The sequence below is a fragment of the Canis lupus genome, chromosome 17 (assembly GCF_011100685.1).
Source record: "Canis lupus familiaris isolate Mischka breed German Shepherd chromosome 17, alternate assembly UU_Cfam_GSD_1.0, whole genome shotgun sequence".
Taxonomy (NCBI): domain Eukaryota; kingdom Metazoa; phylum Chordata; class Mammalia; order Carnivora; family Canidae; genus Canis; species Canis lupus.
In genome coordinates, this window is record NC_049238.1 from 23,778,690 (window position 1) to 23,805,706 (window position 27,017).

Genomic DNA, 27,017 nt, shown 5'->3' on the forward strand with positions numbered 1-27,017 from the left:
AGAATTAGGCTGTATCTTATCCAGAGCAAGACCAGAACCAAGAGTATCATTTCAGTTACCAGGTATACCTTAACTAACCTTAGTGTCTTCTTCAGGGACACCACTGAGCAGTAGGTCAATGCACTGCAGACAGGAAGGACAGAAGTGGGTACTTACTGAACACTTGTTGGGCTCATATACTTGGTCACATGTTTTCATATGATTTATATATATATATAATATATATATCTTCACATGTTTTAGAAAGACAGTATCATTATTCTCATTACGCAAAGAAGATGGTAAGGTTCAAAATTATTTAACTTATTTGCACAGACCTGATAATTTCTAGAGCTGGGATTCAAACCCCAGTCTCACTCCAAGCTCTTCCCTTCCCTCTGTTCTCTGATGTCTCCCAGTCAACAAACCTCTAAACTTGAAAATGCTCAGAAAATAGCTTCTGAGAACTGATGGAGATAAGCAGCCCTGATAGCCTGACCATGCCATCTTGACATGCAGTTTTCTATGAATGGGTTGATAATGATGATGGGTATAGCTGAGGCAGTACACTGGGTTCTAATCTTATCTCTGCTACTAATTGACTGAGATATCCCAAACAATTGCATTTCTCCAAATATGGCCATAAATATGTTTAAATAGCTAAATGGATGGTTAAATCAGTGAATGCTCAACTGAGGAAGCTGTTGGTGACTGGCTCTCTCTCTGCCTGGGGCAGCCCTAAAGGACCCTTGGAAGTTTGATCATGGCTAGAGACTAAGTTCAGACTTCATCATCTATTGCCAGTCCAAATATACTGGTACAGAAGCATGGAAGTGTCTGCATGCAGTAGAGGACAGGGAGATAAAAAGCTCATGTGGCTGCTCTTGCTAGATTTCCTTGGCTGGTCCCTGAGAATGTCCCAAAACATGGAGTTTCATATGAAGAACATACTGGAAATTAAATCATAGGACAGAGTGAGTAAAATAGAAATCTCCTAGGCCAGGAAAGAAAGAAAAGGGGAAGACAGAAGCAAACATAAAATTTTGACACAAGAAGGAAATTCATCCTCCCAGGAAGAAGCTAAGGAGATGCTGGGGCATCAGAATGGATAAGAAAAAAGTATTGGATTTGTAAACATCAGACAGACCTTATAGTGACTCCTGGGTGACTTCAGAGAGGTCATTCATCCTCCTGAGATTTCCTTTCCCATCTGTAAAATGTGGGTAACAGACCTATCCCACCCACTTCACGAAGTCATGCTGAGTTCAATGAGACAAACCAGAACAAGAAGAGCAGATTAATGCATCCCAAATGGGTTTCCGAATGCTCTGCAAGTCATCTTTGTTATTCTTTCTCCATAGAACAATGCAATTGATATGTGAATATACTCACTTCCTCTACTTGCACTTTTTTTTGAGACTGTCAACAAATATTTACTGTACAAAGTTTGCAGAGAGAAACAAAAGTGTGTGAAACATACTCTCAACCAATTTAGGGAATGGAAATACCTACCAAAACTCCTATCCCATAATTGGTAATAAAGCTAGTTTGGAACGTTAATGGGCTGAATAACGACCCCCAAAGATGTCTACATGTCCTAAACTCCAGAACCTGTGAATATGTAAAGTAATATAGCAAAGGAGAATTAAAGTTCCAGATGGGATTAAGATTGCTAATCAGCAGACTCTGAAATGGGAAGATTATCCTGAATTACATGGGAGTGGGGGGGGGGGGGCAATGTAATCACAAGGATCCTTTATAAGTGCAGAGGGGCCAAAAAGGGAGGAGAACCAGAGGGAAGGTAGCATGGAAAAGACTTGGCCTGATGTTGCTGGCTTTGAAGATGGAAGAATGAGGTCATGAGCAGAGGGATGGGGGTAAGCGTAGCCTTGAAAAGCTAGAAAAAGACAAGAAAACAGAATTTCCCCTAGAGCCTCCAGAAGGAATTCAGCCAGCCTAGTGAGACATAATTCAGACTTCAGATATCCAGAACTCAAGCTTATAAATTGGCTCTGTTCTAAGACACTGGGCTTTTTATAATTTCGTACAAGAATCACAGGAAACTAATACAAGAATTCAGTTCATTTGGTTTTTGGTAAACAAATGAAGTCCAAAACAAGCATTTATTATGCTCATGAACTCTGGGAGTCAAGAGTTCAGGCAAAGCACAGTGGGGATGGTTGCTCATGATATCTGGGTCCTCAGCTGGAAGGCCACAGGCTGAGGGCATTTTGACAGCTAAGTGCTAGAATTATCTGAAGGTTCATGTACTCATATGTCTAGCAGTTGATACTGTCATCTAGGACATTAGCTGGCATTGCTGGTCATATGTCACCATATGACATCTCCAAGTAGCTGGGACTTCCTTAGAATACTTTTCCAGAATGTCATATAGGTGGAATCATACGGTATGTAGCCTTTTCAGACTGGCTTCTTTCACTAAGCAATATGCATTTAAGTTTCTTTCGTGTTTTTTTGTGGCTTGATAGCTCATTTATTTTTATCACCAAATAACATTTCATTATATGGATGTACCACAAACTGTTTGCATTCACCTTCTGAAGGACATCTTGGTCACTTTCAGTTTGGGGCAATTACGAATAAAATTGGTGCAAACATTTGTATCAGGTTTTCATTGTGGACATAAGATTTCAATATATTTGGGTAAATGCCTAGGAGCATAATTATTGGATCATATGGCAAGACTATGTTTAGCTCTGTAAGAAACTGCCAAACTGCCTTCCAAAGTGAGTGCCATTTTGCATTCCCACCAGCAATGAACAAGAGTTCCTGCTGTTCCATATCCTCGTCAGCATTTGGTGTTGTCAGTTTTTCATGTTAGCCATTCAAATAGGTGTATAGTGAGATCTCATTGTTGTTTTGATTTGTAATCCTCTACCGACATATGATGTTGAGGATCTTCTCACACATGCCAGGTACAAGACTGCTGCTAGAATCACATAAGGATGTCTGTTCTCCACCCACCATGATCCTTGGGAAATAGAGAATTCTCTTACCAGGGAGCAGGTGATATCAGTCTCTGATGTTTCTCTATTCTGGAAAAAGGTAAAATTTTGTTTTTAAAAATAAAATCAGAGATAGGGCCTTAAGTTTCTCCTTCTGTGAGTCTAAAATGTCACTATCCTTTCCTTGGGGATGTCAGAAAAATTAATATTGTCAGTGTAATCTAACAAAGCTACACTTGTGTTTTCTTCCTTCCAGTACTGCATAAGCCACCTGTATCAACACAGAAGTTTAAAGCATTCTATAGTATTCTCTTAAATTCAGTTTCATCAGCAGCTCATGGTGCTCCCCAAATCAGCTGTGACTTCTGAGAGTTCAGACTCATCTCTGCTCACCAGTTTTCCAATAGAAAAACAGTCATTTCCTCAAAACCAATTGTTCCCATCACTAGGATGGTAATAAATCCGTGGACAGATGTTTTGCACTGGATTCCTAGTAGTCCTAGATGAGGTCCCCACATGTAACAGATGTGAACCTTATTCTATAACATTTAACATAATAAATTTCACATGTTTTTATTTCTTGAAGTAAAGTTTAATCTTTTCTGATCCCCCATTCCAATGGGTTGGTAACACATTTAACTTTAGTCACAGCTGGAGTGTACTTTCCTGACTCATGGCTGGCAAAGTTCCCAGGGACCTGGCACAGTATGTGCCATTCAGGAACGGCTCTCTGATCCATGATCCATCACTAATACAATATTGTCCAAATCCATGAAATCCCACAAAGATGAGCATCTGCTTTGTTCTGGATTCACAGTCAAGGCTGAGTGTACAGGGTGCCAAGTCCAGCTTCCTTGGGGTACCCGAGAAGACATTTTTTCCTGAGATCCTGTCACTACCCCACAGTTATCTTTAGGGGCCAGTCACTTGTGCCCATAACCTGATGAATCCAAGAACTTTTCCTTTCCTCCAACTCTTAGGGAATACTCTAAATCCTCCTTCTCCTATGGCACCCTCAACACCTTGAGCCTCCTGGACACCAAACATTTGCCTCCACCTTCTCTTCTCTTGCAGCTCAGCACGATCTCCTCCAGAGCACAGACTCTGGCAAAATAAAATCCAAGAGAGGCATTGTCTTCTGAGAGTGCTGAGAACTTCTGCTTCCTACAGAAGCTTCCTCTAAGGGAATGGAGGCCTGAGTGGAAAATGAAAAGTGTCAACTCTATTGCATTAACAACAATGCCTCAATTGCTATTTCAGTAAATCATGCTACCACAGTTAAATTAGTGTCATTATAGGAAAGAACCTCTTCTAGAAGGGTTATTATCACCTATACATCCCAAAGTACACTTAGAGGAGTTAGAGGCCCTCTAACTCCTATAATTTCAACCATTTCACCTTCTTCCTCTGCCCATCAGTATATTGCCTTCAATCTGCCTGATTGTTTTTCGAGTGGTTTTGGATAGAGTGGTGTTGTCTGGAACTCTCTCTCCTGTTACATTGTGAGTCTCTTAAGGGCAAGGCCTGATTCTTCTGTAATGGTCAGGTCCCAATTGGAAACAGATGACACATAGAAACTGGGTAATGTCAAGAGGATTTCTTTACCAAGGGACTAATTTACCAAGCTGTAGACAAGATCCAGGGAACATCAAAGGACAGTGTGGGAATCTAGAGCTAGTAAAAACTCAAAGAGATGAGAGAGGGTCAGATAAATGGATCCCTGCAGGAAACAGTAGGGTAGAGTCAGTAGCCAAACTGAAGTGATCACAGACAGAGGGGCATGGAATGCCAATATCCCAGCCTCACTCTCCTCTGACTAGGTTCTCCATTGGTCAAACCCAACCAGAAACCAGAGCATCAACACCATTAAGGTAATTCATACAGCTCAACCTTGGGGCTGGCAACAAGGTGGCTTCTGTGGGCTCTAAATACTGTGACTAGTTCTTCTATCAGATTGAGTCAACTCTAGTCTGTACCCTCAAGAGTCTTAGGGTCTAGTGATAGAGAAGGGACTCAAACACAGGTCTTTGGGCCCTAAGTCCACAATCGTTCCATTCCTCTTTGCTGTACTGAATCCCCCCATGATTCTGAACCCTACAAGTACTCAGCCTGAGATACTCAATCCATCACTTGATTATAAGCTGTTTTGTAATTCACATGAGTTCTTTTCTTACCTCCAGTTCAACTCTGGGAGAACAAAACTTTCATCTTGTACCTTTCTTACAGCTGTGAATGTAGCTCACTGTCCATAGAAGTTCCCTGATATCAGACGAGTGAGCCATTGAAAGGATCTTAGAAATGTCCACATAGAGCCAAGCTCCAGGAGTGGGGAGAGGACTCCCTTTGAATGATTGCCGTACCGTTTCTATATAGATTCTTGGGCAAAGAATTACCCAGAATCAGGAATAGTTTCCAATCATCCCCTCCCCCCTCTCAATACCTAAACTAAAGCCCCAGGGGCAGTCCCAGACATGCCGCCAAAATAGAAATGTGATTCAGGGGCACTGAGTCATTCAGTCAGTCGGCCACTCAATTAACAAATAATTATTGAGTATCTCCTAGGTTTCAGGCACTGAGCTAGATACTGGGTATACAGTAAGAAATAAGACATTAGACCTATAAACTTGCAAATTAATGTAAAATTGGAAAATGTGATAGGTACAGTAATTAAAAAAAATAAAAAAGAGTGGCTTAAGAGACTAGCAGAGACATGACCAAGGTGATCAGTGCCCTGCCCACACCCCCAGCTTGCCCTGGAGGTCACCGCACACAGCTCCATCCTGCGAGTGGCTTCCTGCACTGTCTTCAGGGCATTCTCCACCCTGCAGTCTATTCTGGGGGAAGTCAGTTGAATCAGAGAGTTGGTGTCCCAGGATCAACCGCTATAATCAGAGATGAGAGTTGGTGGGTAAACACTCGAGTTTTCTCACCCTTCACGGACAGTTCTGAAGCCTGCTGCACACAGGCTTTCTCAGTGGAGGAACAGCGCCCCCGATGCCCACAGCAGTAACCTGCTCATTAACCCAAGCTTGGCTAGCTTTGTCCCCTTCCCTCTATCACGTCCTCATCCCCATACTGGCACTTCCTGGAACTGCCCCCCCAAACTTGTCTCAGGGTTTTCTTTTGGGAGAATCAAAAGTAAGACAATAGAAAACTCACTCACACGAAGGTCAATGCCCACTTATACTGAGACCCCTCCAAACTCAGGAGTCTGCAACATCAGTCAAATGTATTCTGAGGCCAGACGTTGAACTTTTGGAAAACAAGTGAGTCAAAGGCTGGTAGTACTTCTTTATTGGGGATGAAGGGAAGATGGAGAACAGATGCTGGGAGAGGAGTGGGATGGGGGAGGGAGGGACACAGGGTGTGACCGTATGGCAGGACCAGCTGGCAGCCACAGGGAAGAGGACGACTGTCCCAACCATTCCACAGAAAGACAGAACTCAGTTCCTTTTCACCACCTCATGGTGATTTGGATCATACAAGGCCAAGATAGGAGCATTACTATAGCAAGCAACACCACATGGATTTTCTTCCAGACAAAGGACAGAAAAAGGTACTTTGTAGCCTTACTGACTGACTTAAAATTCACATTTAATAGTCCCTCCTCTTCCCATCTCAAACTTCAGGGAAAAGACTCTTCACTACTAAGGTATTTCCTTCTGTGATTACCAGGACATCTTGAAATCCTCGTCATTTAGCAGAGAGAAAGAGAAGATGCTCAAAAATATGTGTAATGAAGAAATAAGCATGGAAGGTGAGTTCTGGGGTGTGTCTCCTTCCCTCTCCTGGTGTTTCTCCCGCTTGAGGGGAGCTCAGGAACAGCACCCCTGACTCCGCCCCTCCTCCCACTTCCTGTGGCCTTTCTTGCTTCCCACATGTAGAAGACAAAGCTGGAGAAGGTACCTCAGCCCTTTCCTTTCCTCTTCCTCTCCAGAGTGAGCTGTCCACAGGGGCAAGAGTTCTCCTGGCTCTAGCACCACTGAGACAAGGCAGACAGATCTGCCTAATCCTGGGGTTCAGCCCTTGCTGAAGACCATTGCCATAGTCTCCAGTATCAGCTACATGACTAATAACAGCAAATTTTGGTCCCCAACAACTCTTTCATCTATGCCTTAAGAGTTCAATTCATTAACGTGCAACATTATGGAAAGAGAATTACATAACTTCAGTGGGACAGAATGATAGTCTGAACTAAAGTGGCCTGAGTTCAGCTGGTCTTTCACTTACCAGCTGTACGAACTTGGCATTTTATTTTATCTCTATGGGATTCGATTTCTTCATTGTCATGAATAGTGGATGAGATGAATTCTAAGGTCCCTTCCATGATTCTAAGAAGTAGGATGCACAGGGTCTTGCACCTCTGGGAAGGTTCCTCTGTGCCACTTGGTCTGGGTGCGATGTCCCTTTTTCCAAGAAGCCCTGACTCCCTGCTTTTTCCTTCATGACAACATGTAGCAAATTGTTTACAGTTGCACACATCCTCAACTCATGAGTGAGCACTGGGGCAGGCTCCATGTTTGTCTTGTTCCCTGCTGCATCCCCAGCACCAGTCACATCTCACAGTAGGTATTTAAAAAAGAGTTGCTGAATTTTTAACTGTGATATAATCCAAGGGGCCAGAGGCCCCTGTGGCACAGTTAGCCACCGCTCCCTGTGTGGTAGGAGGAGAAGTATGACTGTGGTACATCTAACCACCTCTCTTATGCTACATAATCCAGAGAATCTACCTGGGAGGTAGAACTGATGCAAGAGAGCAAATCTGGATTTTGTGTTTATTTCTGAAAAGACAAATATCTTTCTATATTGTTTTGCAGACAAATTTATTAATGCTGGGGAAACTGCAAGCCACCTTTAGGGGAGAGGCAACCTCCTCTCCCATTGAGTCATCCATATTTATGGGCATCTGGGTTGGGGCCATTGCCGTGTATGTGCTCAGATTGTCAGTGAAGCTTTTAGCCATTTGGAAAAGCACAATAAACTCCTCTCTGTTCCCATCTGCACAAGCCCATGCTGCAATCATTCCCCTCTGCAAGCCCTACCTGCTGTCATGAGACTTCTCCTCTCTGGGATTGGAGGAAATGAACAAATCAACCCTGAGCACGCTTCAGGTGGCTCTATGACCTTGCATTCCTCCCCCCGTGACCTTTCTCATGTTGCTCTTTGCATGGGCGGCTCTAGCCATTACATTAGCAACACACAATTACACCTTCAAGGTAGATTCAAGTTCAGGCTCTACCAGGACATAAATACCTTAATGAGGTGACAGCCATGCAAAACTTGTAAGTGACATAAATCAGGGCTCTGATAGACTGCAAAAGATATGTTGGCAGGTTCATGCCCCAGCAGAAAGAAAAAGAGAAAGAGAGAGAGAGAGAGAGAGAGGAGAGAGAGAAAAGAGAGAGAGAAAGAGAGAGGCTGGTAGTTGCCTGAAGCACAGTATTTTTCCAAGCGATTTCTAATGTTTTCATCCAAAATTTGCACCCTTGTCCCTACTGCTCTGATTCCTCTTCTGGTTAAAATTCCCACTGACACATCCAGGATTCAGCACTCATGTTCAGCAAGTGCTACCAGTTGACAGAGGGATATTCTGGTTCTAGGTTTTCTGTGCCTCTGGTATCTGGTATCTTAAGATACCCCTTGACCCATGTAGTGGGGAGTGGTGGGGTCTCAACTTCACAGATTCCTACATTTCTGTCAGGGGTCTAAGGGAATATGAATCTCTCATCTAAAGGCAGAGTGGTTGGGGGGCCACTATCCAGCCTGCACCACAGCCAGGAAAGGGGACTCTATGGTTGGTGGTCTGGCCATGAGGTGACAGAAGGACGTCTTGTCCCTGAGCCTGTTCACCCACACTCTAACAGCCTTCCACTCTGTTCAGTATTGACTGCAGTTCAGAAGAGCTATTACTCAAAATGCTCCTGGCCATTCCCTCAAGTCCAGACATGTAGGGTTGTAACTAAGGCCAGATCCTGAGAAAGCAGTGAAAGCTAAACTCCAGGGTCAGAGGTCAAAATAAAATAACAAGTAGCAGATCCTTGGAGATGTGCTCAGCCTATAGTTATCCCCACCAATTGCCATTTCCTTGAAGAGTTCAGTGACCACTTAAGCACAGCTGTTTAGAGTGACGCCCAACATTGTGAGGCCTGGTTACCCCTCACAACAGCCCCACCAGCTCTCATGAACTTCAGAGTAGCTGTGCCCACAATGATGAGAACAGAATGAGCAGCCATGTTTTCCCAATTTAGTCTCAGAATGGAGGGGCTTAGTACAGCATTGTCCAATGCAAATATAATGTGACATGTGCCATTTTTAATTTTCTAGTAGCTACATTTAAGTAAATGTAAAAGCAAACAGACGAAATAATTTTAATAATATATTTTACATAAGCCGATCCATCCAAAATGTCATCTCAACATGTGATATAAAAAATTAGTTGAGATATCTTACTTTCTTTTTCTATAGCAAGGGCTCTGAAATATTATATGCATTATACATCTACAGCTCCCCTCAATTTGAACCAGCCACATTTCAATTGTTCAACAGGCACAAACACCCAGTGGCTACCATTTGAACAGCATAGTTCTGGTGGGATTCCCAGAGATTCACACTCTTTTATGTTCTCCAGTCATTCTAGAGATGCCTGCTTCAGGTGTACACGTAAGAAACAAGGGGCACTACGGAAGCCAGAAGCATAAAGCATGGCATGCCACAGGAATCAGCAATAGCAAGTAAGAGCATGTCAGTCTGACCCCAGATAGAAGGAATGACCAACCACTCTGCACATATGCTCTCCTGCTCCCTAAGGGGTAGAAGTATCCCAGATTACCTATCTGCTTTGAAATGGGTTCCCCAAAGCCAGAAATGACTGGATCTTGGCTGCAAAATGATTTGATGAGAGCTGCTACTAGTGGCAGGCAGATTTATTAGGTTTGGCCTACAGATCAATGCCCACCTAAACTTTAAAAAAAAAATTTGAATTGAGTGCACACACTTAGAAATTGAGTGATTTCACTTAAAAATCTAGTTTCCCAGCTTCTCTTGAAAAATCAGATTTGGGAAAACTGGGCCCATATGTCTACATGACAACACACTGAGCCAATACACCTGCCAACCTAAGTGGGGCACCTGCTGTCCCATCACTACAGACTCCACCTCTTCCTATTATCTTTCCTACAACAGCAGCCAGGTATTAGTTGCCATTTATCATTGTACCTGATCTCCTAATTATTTAGAGAAAAAAGAATAAAATATTTCTGGCCCCTATGTGTATAACCAAAGTGGGAAAACCAAGATTGGTCAAGTGTGCCACATGCTTTCTGTATCTTGTCTGAGTTTCTTATTGTGACCTACCTTGGGGGCATTTGAGTTTGTGACCCTGTGATGGCTCTGTGCCCACTATCCACCATGGAGAAGTCAGGTCCAGCAGGTCCCTCTATGTTTTTGAAAGTCTGAAAGTCTATTTTTGTCTAAAAGTGCACCAGCCCTCCTTCCAGCAATGAAATTCTGCAGTACTCTACATTGAGCTCCTGGAACAGAGACAGAGGAAATTGAGCTCAAATTGTCCTTCCCTTTTTTCAAACCAAAAAGAAGGAGGGAGTCATGACCCTCACAGACAGGAGAGGGGAAAGTTTACATCAAACTTATCTAGGCACAATGATCACTAGGCCAACCCTGGCATACCTATTTTCCTGGTAAAACCCAGATCCTGTTGACAGCACCTAACAGGGTGAATTTCCCCTTTTTTCCACATTCTACATCCCATCTCTGCACCCCAACTGTCCCAGGAGAAGTATGTAGGTCTAAACCTGTACTATCCCATCTCATTTCTTTGCATGCCTCTTCCCCTTTCTAATGTGTTAGCTCTTTAAGACCAGAGTCCAGAGACCTTATTTATCATATTTCTTTGCACCTTTTGCATCTGTGGCACCTGACATAGTCTCTTCTAAAACAAAAAGTGAAAAAAAAAATTAAAAAAAATAAAAATAAAAAAATAAAACAAAAAGTGACAAAAAGAAATAAGCAAGAATAAAGTAAGTCAGCCCTAGAATTACTACCTTGCTACATTTCTTTTTATTCATTGTATGACCTTGGGCAAATAAAAATCTTTCTAAGCCTGAGTTTCCTCATCCATAAAGTGAGAACAATGATTCTCATCTCTCAGGGTTAATGTGAAGATTTGCTGGGGACTACTCTTAGAGTGCCTTAGCCCAACATCTGACCTATAGTGGAGGTTGGGGAAAGGTGAGTTCACCTTGCCCCTGAGCTGAGGCAGAGAGGTGATAGATACTGGGCTGACCTCACCACTGGCCCTCACCCAACTACCTATCAGCAAGAATGCAAGTCTCTGCTCAGTCCCTTAGATCCAGGCTGCTGTGACTCTCAGAATGATCTTATCCTGGCCAGATGGGCAAGTAGGAAGAGATGTCCCCCTAATCTGTGCCTTGTTCCAGAAAAGACTCACAGTTGAAAACATGAACAGCAATGTACTCAAGGGGTACAGATGAGAATACTACTCCCTTGATTTCATTTCTTAATGCATGTTAATTAGCTTGTTTGTCTCTCTTGCTCCATTTCACTAAAAACCAGCCAGGCCCCTCTCTTTCCTCAGGTGGTTTGTCTCTGAATCAGGGCAGCTGAATCCTCTGGAACCTTCTCAGTCCCATCTTTTTCACTCCATATCCAGAACCCAGAGTCACAATTTCTACTGGAACCACCCCAACTTGGATGACTGTCTTTCAGGACTTCCTTCTCTTGCCCCTCTGGACAGAAGGGGAAGCCAATGTGGAGTGAGCTAAAGATGACATATAAGGCAAGAAATACTAGTCTTTCAAGAAGTATACGTGAGAGAAGAGAAATATGGAATAATAACTGTCAGAAGATATACAGCATCCTGGAGATTTTTGTTTTAAGGATGGGAACATATTTTCAAGATGACAAGTTTAGCCATCATTCTCTAGATGACCATCATTCTCCCCTTTTTTGGAGCCTGGGAGCCTGACTGCCTTTCCAATCACATGAAAACTCCTTCCCTTTTTCTATCTAGGTAAAAGCCTTCCCTCTTAAAATTTGTTTAAGGCATCTCACACACTAACCCCCTCCTGAACTATAACCATTTCTTCCTTGTGGTATATTCCTTGGAACTCATCATCACTGTACTTACCTCCACCTTATGAAAAAACCATCTGGTGATGTCTGTAAATTTGGCAGAGGAAGGACCTCTGAAAATCCTCTCCTCCATAAAATTAACTGGAATACTGGCAAAAGTTATCAAAATTAACTTCTTCAGGGCTCTGAAAATTAACCAAAGGTTTGAAACATTCCAGGGAACATTTATTCAGGAAAAAAGATCAAACCTCAATAAGAACAGTGAACATTATGGCATTTTAACTTGCCCTATTCCCAGCTGCCATCCCGCCCCAGCTCAACAATATCTCCATCCACAAACCCAACAGCCTACAATCACAATGAAAACCAGCATCCTGGCAGCCACCAGAGGGGGCAGGGCAGCGGGGAGCACCTCCAAAGCTTAATTTCCAGAGAACTGCAAATATCTGACCTGCCTTGTAATTCCCTGGAAGATCCCATTAAAAGGCCTATCATTATTTGACCTGAATTGGAGCTTGTCCAAGTGCCTTAATGGAATAGAATTGAAAATCCACAAATAAACCTTTACATTTACAGTCAATTGATTTTTGACAAGGGGGCTAAGACAATTCAATGCGGGAAAGAATGGTCTTTTCAATAAATGGTGTTGGGGCAACCGAATGGTAACATGCAAAATAATGAAGTTACACCTCAGTCCCAAATCATGTCTAAAAGTTAACATAAAGTGAATCAAAAACCTAAATGTAAGAGCCAAAACTACAAAGCTCTTAGAAGAAAATATGGGTGTAAAGCTTCCTGACCTCGGATTAGGTAACAGTGTCTTAGCTAGGACACTGGAAGCACAAGCAATCAAAGAGAAAACAGAGAAACTGAACTCCATCAAAATTAAAGACTTGTGCTTCTAACGACATAACCCAGCAGTGGAAAGACACCCCACAAAACTTCAAAAAATATTTGCAAATCATGTCTGATGAAGATCTAATTTCACATACATATAACAACTCAACAATATAAAAACAAATAATTAAAAAATGAACAAAGTATTTTCATAGACATTTCTACAGAGAAGATATACAAATGTCAATAAGCACATGAAAAGATGTTCAATATCATCAGCCATCAGAGAAATGCAAATAAAATCAGCAATGAGATACAACTTCATAGCCACTAAGATGGTTATAAAAAAAAAATTAACAACAAGTGTGGTAAAGATATAGAGAAACTGACACCCTCTATTGCTGATGGGAATATAAAATGGTACAGGGAAAGAGTTTCCCTGTCCCTCAATAAGTTAAACATAGATATTATATAACCAAGCATTTCCACTCCTCAGTATATGCCCGAGAGACTTTAAAACATGTCCACACAAAACTTGTTCATAAATAAATGTTCGTAGAGCATTAGTCATAATAGCCCCAAAGTGAAACAAATCAAATATCTATCAGTGATGAATGGATAAAGAAAACGTGGTATATCTATTCAATGGACTATTACTCAGCAAAAATAAGAATTACAGTATAATGCAGCCTACAACATGGATGTATCTTGAAAATATTATAGGAAGTGAAAGAGGTTAGTAACAAAGAGGACCACATATTGAATGATTTCATTTACCTAGAATGTCCAGAAGAGGCAAATCTATAGAGAAATTATTATTGTCATCAGGGGCTGGAAGAAGGGGGAAATGGGTAAGGACTGCTAATGGGTATGGGATTTACTTGGAGTATGATTAACATGTTCTAAAACTAGGGAGTGGTGATGAATGCACTATTTTGTGAATATACTAAAAAACACTTTTAAAAGATGAATTTTATAGTAAATACATTATATCTCAATGAAAGAAAAGGCCACCTGCCTTTGGGCCGTGTGATTTTCAGCTACATACCCTTTCTTATTATTTTCCAGTCCTCATCAATCGGATGGTGTCCACCCAAAAATAAGCTATCTGGTATTACTGTCTCAACTTCCCAAACTTGCCCTCCTCCCACCACTCTTATCTCCTACTTCTATGAAGCTGAGCTATAATGTGTGTTCTTCCTGAAAATTCCTCCCACCCAATTACTGAAATTTATACCCATTCCAAAAACCTTCCTCCCATTACGGGAACATGAAATACCCAACTCCTTTCCAAGGCCAGTCTGTCCCTGATGCCCTTTACCACACTCCCTCCAGGCTTGAAGGTCCTGCTGCATCTCCAAATCTTCTCATTTTATATCTTCAATTTCCCCCTTTTTGGTAAATCTGTCTTAACTGTTATCCTGAAAATATGCTTACATGGCTCCCATCCTTAAGAAGAAACTTTCCTTGGTACTGGGTTCATTTCCATTTATTATCTCATTTTTCTCTTCTTTTGTTCAGGTAAACTTCTCCAAGAGTGGTCACAGTTATTCTGGCAACTCCAACTCACTCCACTTTGGTTCCCCTTCCTATCCTTCATCTACTGACCCCACTCTATGATCACTAGATAATTTCCTAACTCTCAAATACTATAGGTAGTTTGGGTACCATTTTTCTCCTATACTGCGCTGCATGTGATATTGATGATCACTTCTTCCCTTTTGACATTCTAGCCCCTTGACTTCCAGGACTCCATACACTCCTGGCTCTTCTCCTGTTATTCAAACCATTCTTTCAGGGCATCTTTGGAGGGCTCTTTCTACCCCAGCACAATCCTTCAGTATTGGTATACTCAAGGCTCTTCCTAAATGCTCTGCTCTTTATAGTCTGCTTTTCTCCATAAATGATATCATGATTTTAACTATATATGTTGATGATTCCTAGGTTTCTCTTTCCAACCTAGACATCAAGATATATGCAACAGCCTTCTGTATGTGTCTAGTCATCTCTTATGTACCTTAAATTGAGCAGGCCCAAAACAAAACTCATCATTTCAGTTGGCCATCTATCTTCACTAGTCACACAAGCCAAAAACAAACAAACAAACAAACAAACAAGCAAACAAAACCTTAATTCTTTTCTGTTTGACTTTTTAACTCCCATATTTAGGCAACAATACTATAAATATTACCTGTAAAATATTTCTTTAATCTGCATTTCTCTTTCCAAATTTAATTAGGCTTTCCATCAAGGTTAGGGCAAGAACCCCAAGAAACCTCTTCACTGGCTCCCTTCCTTCCATGCATATGTTCTCAAGTCCATTCTTTATATAGCTGTTAGCATGACCTTTCAAAACATTCTCCTGGTTCACACATTTCAAGGCTGACCTACAGGATGAAGTCAAAACTCAGGAAAAGTCCATGGCTAAAAGGACTCCTTCCCATCCTGATTCCTTTCATTATTAACTCATCACTTTCACAGTCTTTCACCCTCACTATTCTGTCAATGAGATCTTATATTTTCATTCCAGAAACTTGGACCTGCTTATAGTTCCCCTATAGTCCCCAGCCCTTATAACACACACACACACACACACACACAGAGAGAGAGAGAGAGAGAGAGAGAGAGAGAGAGACAACCATTCTCTATGTCTCAGAGGAGAGAACAAGCATATATCTCCTTTCATCTCCATTACTTCCTGGATTATTTCTACTCAGCCCTTAAGTAGCCTCTAAAGGTTTACTTCCTCAAGGTACAAATCCTGCCCAGATCCTTCACACTTGACCTACTCTTAGATAAGTTAAGGTTTTCATGTTGTTTAATGCCTCAAACATATATCACTTATTATATTTACTGTATTATGTTTTAATAATCTGTGTCTCAGGATGCCTGGGTGGCTCAGTGTTTAAGCGCCTACCTTCCGCTCAGACGTGATCCCGGAGTCCCAGGATTGAGTCCCACATTGGGCTCCCTGCATAGAGCCTGCTTCTCCCTCTGCCTGTGTCTTTGCCTGTGTGTGTGTGTGTGTGTGTGTGTGTGTGTGTGTGTGTCTCATGAATAAATAAATAAAATCTTAAAATAAAAAAGGCCTGAGTTTGTGCCCACTTCTATGAAGAGGAAGCTGAAGTCAGCCTCACCCATATACCATAGTGGTAAGAGTTGGATAAGAGTGGATAACAAAAGGAAAATTGAGATTTTCCTACCAGAAGAAGCAAAATGATGACTAGAGGAGTGGAAACCACAGTCATCCACAATAGGATCTCTTGGTTTGTAAGCTCTTTAGGACAACATTTATTCTCCCTCTCCAGTGGCCTACAGATCCTGTAAGCTGCTCCATTCATACTAGCTACCTACTCCAGATTGTTGACTGACTGATGGGTGAGTCACTATAGACAACATCAGCAGCGAATGAGTTTGTCAGCATGTGCACAGGGCAAGCATTACAGAGCAGGTGGAGGCTCTGGGTGGGGAAAATTTTGCCTTGCAGAGTGCTGAGTATTTATTTGAATTAATGGCTTTCAAGGTTGCCAGATTTTAAATGGAAACCAAATATTTATTGGTGATAAATGGTAAAGAGAAAAAGTATACTTTGGGGGTAATCATTCATGTGTTCCCACTCATCTGTCACTGGGGCAATTGAATTTCAATCCCATCAACTGGGGACCCAAGCAATAACAATCATATTTATAATTCCCCACACTTATATAGTGCTTTAGCATTTGCAAGGTCTTCCCACATGTTATTCATTTTGGCTTTAAATCACATGCCTGTGCAAGTGGGATTTGTTATCCCCATTTTATGGATGAGGAGACTTTAGGTGTTAAGTGATTTACCTATGGGTGACAGAGCAGGGGTTATTACCCATGCTGCCTGATGCCAAAACCACAGCTTTCACCGAGATACCACACTGTATCCTCACCCCCTCTCCTTGTCAGTCCCCCTAAAACATAGTAATGGCATTAGCTGAGGGCTTTTCAAGTTGCCATGCCTTTTCATGCACATAATCTTATCTTGACAACAATCTGTAAGATGGATATTATCCCACTTTTTTTGGTGAGTGCTTCCAGATCAAGAGTGTGACTACCAGTCCTAGAGAGGTGAGCCAGAGATAGAAAGTACTGCTTGACCAGTTACTTTTTTCCTCGAAAGTTCTTCACTGTGTCCAGCTTCCCTTGAGAGAGCCAGATGAATGCCAAGTCCTGGCTGTGTCTGATCATTAATCAAATGCAGGGCACACTCCTCACAGAAACTTTCCTCCTGAAGTGTTCTCTCAAAATGAATCTGTTCTTTCATCTCAATTTGAGTTCTCAACCATCATTCTCAAAGACAATTGTCTATTTGTACAAACCAAATTTCTGACCTTTTCAAATTTTCATCAGTCTTACAGATGAAAGATCCCCACCTCATGCATGTATCTGACCTCCATGAATCCTTCCGTGTCAGCCAACAGCCCCTTTTCTTGACCCGCTTGGGCTTCCTTTTACATGTCAAGTGTCTCATTTGAAGATTTGTTTAACCTCACAGAGAAATTGATATGAGCTCTTTGCTCTTGATAATGGTCAATCATCTTCCACAATCATGAAATCAAGTTCTTCTCTTTCCTGCAGCTGTAGGACTGGGTAACTCAATGACCTTGGACACACTACCTTATAAGATCAGCCACGTTGCTGCATGACTCTACTGTGCCCATTCCTGAGTCAATACATGACAAGGGAAGATATTCTCCTTACTTTATATCATGTATTATAACTAGCTTTTTAGATCAGAGAATGTTGGGGTTACAAAGCTCTGATCATAATCCAACATTTCCTAACTTTATTTTTTTAAGATTTTATTTACTTATTCATGAAAGACACAGAGAGAGAAAGGCAGAGACATAGACAGAGGGAGAGGCAGGCTCCAGGCAGGAAGCCCAATATGGGACTCTATCCTGAGACTACGGATCACACCCTGAGCCAGGGGCAGGTGCTCAACCGCTGAGCCACCCAGGTGGCCCCAATATTTCCTAACTTTAGATAAAAAATTAAGAGTCTCTTGAAGTATCTGATAGAAAATGAAAAATAAAAACAAGGCCTCCTGTAACAAGATTATAGACAGCATCCTTCTTCCCTAAGTTCTCTTGGAAAATAAAATTAGGTGCTATCTTGATCTATTTTGAGCTCTGGGTCCTCCTGTCTTGTACATCCTCACACTAATTTCTCCTTTACCAGTGCAGTAATCTATTTTAATGAGATATACATTCGTGATGTTCTCTTCCATTTTAATACCATAGAAAGAGCTCTAGGCCTGGACTCCTCAGATCTGGGTTCTAATCCTGACTCAACCACACTTGACCTTGCGAAAACCAGAAAGCCCCTATGAGTCTCTACTTCCTGATCTCTAAAACAGGGAATATACCATTATTGTTGTGGCATCAGATGAGTTCATGTATGTAGATGAAAGAGCCCACTGCTGCCACCATCACCACCATTTCTGGAGGACTGCTATACACTGTGGGACAAAGACATCATGCTGACAATTTGTTTGGTCCAAAGGTAAATAAAAATGATTATTTTTTAAATGTCCAGGGTCTTTAACCATCTTTCTTTTTAGAGCAATGAGCCTGGGGCACACAGAAGAATGAAAAAAAAAAAAAAACAATATGACACTGCATGCTCTCTGCTCCTGGCAGCATAATCTATGCAGATGCTATTGCAGAAAAGATCATGCTTTTCTCCTATAAACCACTGTTTCAGAGAAATACAGCTGACCCTTGAACAATGCAGGTTTGAACTGTGTGGGTCCACTTACATGTGGATATTTTTAAATAAATATAGTACAGCACTGAAAATGTATTTTCTCTTCCTTATGATTTTCTTAACATTTTCTTTTCTCTAGCTTACCTTATTGTAAGAATACAGTATATAATTCATACAAAACACAAAATATGTGTTAATCAACTATCTGGGTTACCAGTGAAGCTTCTTGTCAACAGTAGGCCATTAGTAGGTAAATTTTGGGGGAATCAAAAGTTATACACAATTTTTGATTGCACAGTGGGTTGGCGCCCCTCACCCTCATATTGTTCAAGTGTCAACTTACTGTCTTTGTGAGAGAGGTGTGTGTGTGTGTGCACGCGCGCGCATAGATTTGAGGACCAGGAATAAAATAAAGAACGGACTTATCTTCACAGAGACAAAGAGATCCCCAAAAGGCATCAGGCCTTGGAGTGCCAAAGTCCACCATGGACTATCCCATCTAAGTACCTCTCTCCCTCTCCTTGATGTTGTTAGGGATATAGTCTTAGTTTGAGGTGTGGTGAAAAAGAGTAGATTCTGGTGTGAGATCAACCACTGTGATAGCAGTATGAGTTTTCATTTTTTTTTAAAGATGGAGGTTCTTCTATGTTGGATAATTGACAAAGTCCCTCATAAAGGAGGTGAAGAAGAGACTTCAAACCTTGCACAAAGAGGTTAGGTTTTAGGGTGTATAAAAGGGGGATCCCTGTGGAGAATTTATTTGGTTGGGTTTTCCCCCCTTGGACTATAGAAAAAGTAAGCACGCATGAATTCACCTTTTTTCCCTACAACTCTGTAATTACCTCTGGTTGCTGCCCTCAGTTATTGAGTCCTCTGCAGAGGTGGATGGAGAACAGAAGGTGCAGGGCAGGGTAAGTGTGTGTGGTCCCTCTACTGAGGCTGACAGGGCTGCCCCATTATCACTTGGTGTGCGATGGGGTCTCCATGTTCCAGGTGGTAACAGCATTAAGGTGAGGATAACCCATGATGGAACTGGGAGAGAGGACACTCATATCATAGAGAAGTGGATGCCAATGGGGTATTCAGTATCAGCTATTAATCAAACCTCCCCCTTTCTCTAAAGATGCTGGGAAAGTGAACCTTGAGAGGGGTAAAGGTTGATGCAAGTGACATGCATGTGACAGAGTTCTCTGTGAACTACCAGGCCCACCCCAGTAAGAAAGATGATCAGAGGGTCAAGGTCATCCTCTCTGTAGCTCTCACTACTCATAGACCTCCAGCATTGCAGCCTGTCAGACAGCAGTCACCGGCTCCCAGCCCCCATCCACAGTCCCTGCCCTGAAAGGTTCTAAATGGTACTTCTCCTGGTCACCAGTAGGATGGAGGCAATTTGCCCTGCTGTGATGCTGTGATAACATAGGTCACTTCCCAAATTCTCCTATGCCCGTTGCTGGGCATGGCCAGAGGACTTCTAGGGGCTCAGCTATTCCTGTCTCAGGTGACCTTGCTATTTGCCACTGCCTGGAATAACAGCAGACATCAATTATAGTAAAATAGCTCCTATTCTTTGGTTCCCCAATGCCACAAGGCCCTCTTGGGAGAAATAAACTGTGTGCTGATCTGAGACAATCACTGTACTCCCTGTTGATTAACCTCTTTAAAAACCAAGCCACTGTTTCCAGAGTAGAAAACCCTTCCTCAGAGTACAGTCACAAGCTGTCTCCAGTGCCTCTCAGTGCTACCATCTTCAGCTTGACCTGAATAAGGCCCTCCCCATACCAGAGCAGCCCTTTTCGGGCAACTTCCACCTTGCAGAGGGCACTGCCTCTGAGATTTAGCTGAGATCACAGAGCTGGGGCCAGGGCTTGCACCCCTATACCATAATAAGTGAGCTATCTCCTCATCCTTCAAAGCAGGGCCCAATGGACAATGTCTGGAGCTCATAAATCAAGTACTAGCAATACATACATTATTTAGAGGTATGGAAATAACCTCCAATACAACTAAAACCGGAGAGATCCATAAGCGATGGTCTTCAGGGAGTAATACTTGGGAGGAGAAGAGGTGGAAAGGAGGACGTTGTTTTTCATTTTGAGCATTTGTGTATATTCCATTTTTTAACTACGCGTATTATTGTAAGTATTTCAGACGGACTCAAATGAAAAAGGAAAGTAAATAAGAGAGATACATACGAGCCAAAGTACAGTGAAAGAAAATGAGGAAATGATGATCCTGTGTGGAATATAGATGTAGAGAATCCACAGAGCTAGGGAAGAAAAAATCTAAAGATTCCCTCTTCCAGTTCCCTCTCAGCCCTCCACTTATTTACAGGCGGGGAAAGCAGAAGACATTACTTGCCCAAAATCTCAAAGGGAATTTATTCCTACAGTTATCTTACTTCAACAACACAGTCCTGGAGGAAGGGTGGTTGAAGCAGGGAGACAGAACAGAAGGGAACAAGGTCCAAAATCCAATCTGTCATGGTGCCCCAAAGGTCACACGGGTAGTATTAGCAGATTAATTGCCACTCTTGGATTCCCAGCCTGTTTGGCTGCAGGCTTTAACGTGAATGATAGGATGTTGCCCTGGAGAGTCAAGGCTACAGAAGCTGGGCCCACTACCTGATAAAGAGGGGAGTGCAAGGAGAAGTTTTAGAACTGATTTAAAAGACCATGGTTCAGCAATCCTCTTGTTCTGTGACCTTAGGGAAGCCACTTAAAATCTGTGCACCTCACTCCCCTGATCTAAAGATTGAGGATAAGGAATGGTACCTACCTCATAGTAATGTTGTAAGGAATAAATAGGCTACATTACATTAAGCACTTAGAACAGTGCATAGCATGTATTAAGAGTCCTATCAGTGTTCCCTTTCCTATCCTACTTACCCCAAACTTCTTAAACTTTAATAAATACATATAAATGGAGAAAATTTTGGTGTATCTGTAGTTGTGAGGCATACTGGAAAAAAAAGTAGATATGAAGGTCTGTTTTATACAAGCTAAGATTCCAAAGGATCTCATGACACTCCATGGGAAGAAAATGTAAGGGAAACTGTTAGTCCCCATGCCAGGAAGCACAGGGACCTGTCTCACCTGCCAGGCCAAGCAATAACTAATGACACCACCCAAGAGGACATTCAGCCACCTGGAAAGAAATTAGCATGTCCCAGGGTCACTGGAGAGAATGCTGTCACTGAAAACAAAGGCAGAACCAAGAATTACATAAATGTCAGATGAAAGTGAACATAAGAGGTAACTCTCCAACAAAATAACTTCCATATGGGGGAAGTAGTAATAAAACCAAATTTTAAAGGACTTTTCAAAGGTATTGTTGAAATCCTCTGAAAAATGAGTACAAAATTTTATCAGTAAGAATAAGACATTTTTAAATGGGTAATTTCTTTGAAGAACCAATTAGAGACTTCAAAATTTAAAATATAATTGATGTACTTAGCAACAGAGTAGACATAACTAGAGAGAAAATTAGAGAACTGGAAGGTTAATCTACAACAATTTTCCAGAATTCAGCATAGAAAGACAAAAAGCAGAAAATATGAAATGAGTATGGGAGAGTAAAAGATATGATGAGAAACAGGAGCGTATCTCTCCACAAGACTGTTATTAATCACAAATTAATAAATTAATTCTTATCAATTATAAGGGTAAAATAGTGATTTTTTTACATTGGATAATCCTAGAAGGAACCATCCTAATTATGTGGTCAAAGTTAATATTACCAGTAATAAAACATATCAACACTATGTCTCCTAGATACGCACTAAGAAGGGCAAAACATGACTTTTGTGGTATTTTTTTAAAAGATATGTATTTATTTATTTAAGAGAGAGAGAGAGAAAGAGAACATGAGTGTCATGGGGAGGTAGCAGTAACAGAGGGAGACAGAGAAGCAGCTTCCCCACTGAGCACCGAGCCCAATGCTGGGCTCAAACCCAAGACCTTGAGATCATGACCTGAGCCAGTCAGCTGCTTCACCAACTGAGCCATCCAGGCACCTGACTTCTGTGGTATTTGACAAAGATGTTTAATTTCAATCTACTCAAGAAAAAACACCAGACAAATCCAAATTGAAAGATTCTTTACAGAATAATTGACCTGGTTTCTTCCGAAGTGTTGAGGTCCTGAAAGGCAAAGAAAATCCAAGGAACTGTCAGATTGAAGGAGTCAGGGAGGTGTGCCAATTCAATGTGAAATCCTGTAATTCCCATAATTAGATCCTGGACCAGAAAAAGGACATTGGTGGGAAAACTGATGAAATTCAAATAAGGGCTATAGATTAGTTAATAGTAGCATTAGTGTCAATTTCCTGATTTTGGGAATTGTAATATCATTGCATAAGATGTTAATATTTAGAGAAAGCAGGATAAAGAGTATAATAAAATTATGTTACTATTTTTTGCAACTTTTCTGTACATCTAAAATTATATCAAAGTAAAAAGTTTTTAAAACATTACTTAGAATAGTACCTAATACAGAATGAGCACTCAATAGATGGTTTTTGTCATGGTGGTTATTTTTGAAAGTCACATTTGAGAGCATCCCCTGCAACTATTATTCCTAACCTGTGGGTAATTTTCTGAAAATCCACGTGCACATCAAATGTTGTCTTTAAATAGAATGTTTTCTACATTCACACAATAATATTTTTCAAAGGCATATAAGTGCATTTATAGACTAATAAAATGTACACTCATCAAAAAAATATAGGTACAAGTCAATGGACACTTGAGCTGTTTCCATAATTGGCTATTGTAGATAATGCTGCCATAAACATCATGGTGCATGTACCCCTTTCAATCATTATTTTTGTTGTCTTTAGGTAAATATCTAGTAGTACAATTGCTGCATTTCACAATAGTTCTATTTTTAAATTTTTGAGGAACTTCCATACTGTTTTCTAGAGTGGCTGCACCAGTCTGCATTCCTATCAACAGTGCAAGAGGATTCCCCTTTCTGCACATCCTTGCCAACACCTGTTGTTTCTCATGTTGTTGATTTTAGCCACTCTGACAGGTGTGAAGTAGTTTTTGTTTATATTTCCCTGATGATAAGTGATGTTGAGCACCTTTTCATGTGTCTGTTGGCCATCTGTATGACTGATAAATGGATAAAGATGTAGTGTATATACCACACCGTGTGTGTATGTATGTATGTATATATATGTGTGTGTGTGCATGTGTGTATATACACATATATATATATACTATAATGCTACTATTAACTAATCTATAGCCCTTATTTGAATTTCTTTTTTTGTATATTTTTTATTGGAGTTCAATTTGCCAACATATAGCATAACACCCAATGCTCATCCCGTCAAGTGGCCCCCTCAGTGCCTGTCACCCAGTCACACCATCCCCCCGCCCACCTCCCCTTCCACTACCCCTAGTTCATTTCCCAGAGTTAGGAGTCTCTCATGTTCTGTCACCTCTCTGATATATATATATATATATTTACTCAGCCATCGAAAAGAATGAAAACTTGTCATTTACAATGACATGGATGGAGCTAGAGAGTATTATGCTAAGCAAAATAAGTCAATTAGAGAAAGACAAATACTATGTGATTTCATTTCATTTATATGTGGAATTTAAGAAACAAATGAGCAAAGGGAAAAAAGAGAGAGAAAGGCAAACCAAAAAACATACTCTTAACTACAGAGAACTGATGGTTACCAGAGGGAAGGTGGGTGGGTGGATAGGTTAAATAGGTGGTAAGGATTAAGGAGGGCTCTTGTTGTGATGAGTACTAGTTGATGTATAGATGTGTTGAATCACTACATTGTACACCTGAAACTAATACTACACTGTATGTTAACTAACTGAAAATTAAATAAAAACTTTTTTAAAATTATATATATATAATCTTATAATTTTCCCATCAAGAGTGGATGTTTTTCCCAACCTCTTGAATCTGGGCTGGTCCCATTACTTGCTTTGACCAATAAATATATCATAATAAAATGGAAACTGCCAAAAATTTAAAAATCCTAAAAGCCACCAGAGACAGATTGATAGGAACGGAATGACAATTAGTATGACAGTTAACTTCCAAATAGCAATAATGTAAATCTGAGAGCAGTGAAATAGTATCTTCATCAGGCTAAAAAAAAAAAATCTGTTAACTTAGAAAATAACTGAAAACATCTTTCTGAAACAGGGAAAAACAGACATTTTAACACAAATAAAGGATGAGAGTTTGACGCAATGCACCATCACTAAGTGAAATTCAAAAGGATGTACTTCAGATGAAGGAAAGTGATCTCAATGTGAGAAGGAACAAAGAGCACAATGTAGTAAGCATACAGAGAAATCTAAAAAAAATGGTGCATATGATACAATAATAACATCTTGTATTAAAAATAAATAAGAAAAATTCATAGCAAAACAAATAAGTCAAGGGAGAGGTAAGCAAAGTTAAACTGTTCTAAGACCCTCTTATTTTGTTCTCAATGAGATTAAAGATCTTGATATGCTTTAGATTTGGTAAGTTAGGTATGTGTGTTAACATTTCTAGTGAAATGACTAAAAAGAGAGAAGAAAAAGTGGAATGAGAAATTACATTCAATCCAAAGGAATGCAAAAGGAGAAAAAATAATAAGGGCAAGGCAAGTACTATAATAGTAGTAAACTGAGATTGTAGAAATATATCCAAATAAATGGTGCTTACAATAAATGCAAATGGACTAAAATATTACAGTAAAAAATGAGAGAATCTCAAACTCATTAAGATAGCTTATTTATAACACTGTATATCAGTAAAGAAGGGTTGAATTTTTCAATAAATATTGCTAAAATAATCATCTATATGAGAAAAAAATGAAATTGAAACTCAAACCTCCTACCACATAGAAATTCAATTCAAGATAGGTTAAAGGCATTATAATAAAAAGCAAAGTTTTCAGTGACAGTACAGGAGATTATTTGTGTGTTCTCAGGGTGAGGAAAGAATTCTTGAAAATGACACAAAAAGCAAAATCATAAAAGACAAAATTTATAAATCAACTACATAAAATTAAATAACTTTTGATCACCAAAGCAGACTGTAGAGGAAGTGAAAAGATAAACCTGAAATTTATAACACATATAAATTGAACAAAAGATTAGGATGCCATATATATTTAATTTTAAACAGCAATAAGAGATAAGAATAGAGTAGAAAAATGAAGAAACTATTGAATAGGCACTGCATAAAAGAAAGCACATTGCAATGGCTAACAAATAAAAAGATGGTCAACTATATACTAGTAACCAGAAAGGTATAAAATAAATCCTAACAAGATACCATTTCACAGCCACCTTGTTGGAAAGGATTTTAAAAACTTTAAATTACATGTATAATGAAGATGTGGAGCAAACAGAATGCTTTCATAGTGCTAGTTGAGGTGTAAATTATTACAACTAGCACAGAAAGCAATTTGGCATTATATGGTTAAAGATGTTCATACCCTATGATTTAGTGTATGCCTGTGGTCCAGGCTATATGTACTCAAATAGTCAAAAAAGCACTGTTTGAGATAGTAAAAAAAAAAAATCCATAAGCCATTAAATAAATAAGTGAAGTATGGTATATTTTTTAAATAATAGATGATATTTATATTGTGTTTACAACATACTAGTACTGTTCTAAACTCTATTAGACTTTTAAGTCATTCATAATATCCCTGTGAGGTAGGTGTTGTTATACTTGTGTTACAGATAAGGAAACTGAGGTATGAAGAGTCCAAATAATTTCCCCACTGTCATAGGGTTAATAAATAGCATAGTCAGGATTGGAAGAAAGACAGCAGGATGCTAGCAAGCTATGTGTTCTTTCCTTTACACTAGATTTGGGGTACTTATGTGCTCACTGTATTTTTATTTTGTATCTTATACATATTTTATAAATATGATTTTGTACACACTCAATATCTAAGAAAGACCATTTTAAATATATTTATAAATAAGATACAGACAGGAAAAAAATCAGAAAAGCATATTGTTAAGTCTAAGTACTAACTATAAAAGAAAAAAGTTAATAAAAATATGGAAACAAAATTCTTGCCAATAGCAACATGTGGTTTAGATAAAGGAGTGGTAAATAAAGAAATACTTTTTAGTCATATTCAGAGAAAGAACCTAAATACTATTTAACTTTACAGTTCGCTAGAAAAATATGCATTTATGTATTATGTCAGAATGGAAGAAGGACCTAGAAAACTTGAAATAAACTGCATAACTTGCTTTCAATCAGTGGAGGAAACTTCCCAAGAATTAAATGTACAACATAATCATGTGATTAAACTTGGAGGTAAATAACCAGAAGAGAGAACTGAAATGACTCAGGGAAGCAGAAAGTAGGAAGGACAAGCTTTAAAAAAGATAATTTCCTAT

General features: G+C 40.1%; 1 long non-coding RNA gene across 2 annotated transcripts in view; it reads right to left on the bottom strand.

Moving 5' to 3' along the window:
• Positions 1–2,093: 2,093 nt before the first annotated feature.
• LOC111090557 overlaps positions 2,094–27,017 on the bottom strand; it is a 98,767-nt gene continuing 73,843 nt past the window's right edge. The window contains exons 3-4 of one of the 2 annotated variants that reach the window (XR_005372273.1): positions 10,299–10,474; positions 2,094–4,140 (exon numbers count right to left, since the gene is read on the bottom strand). This is a non-coding gene — a long non-coding RNA (uncharacterized LOC111090557). The remainder of the gene's footprint in view (positions 4,141–10,298; positions 10,475–27,017) is intronic. The other variant, XR_005372274.1, reaches the window with a different exon arrangement.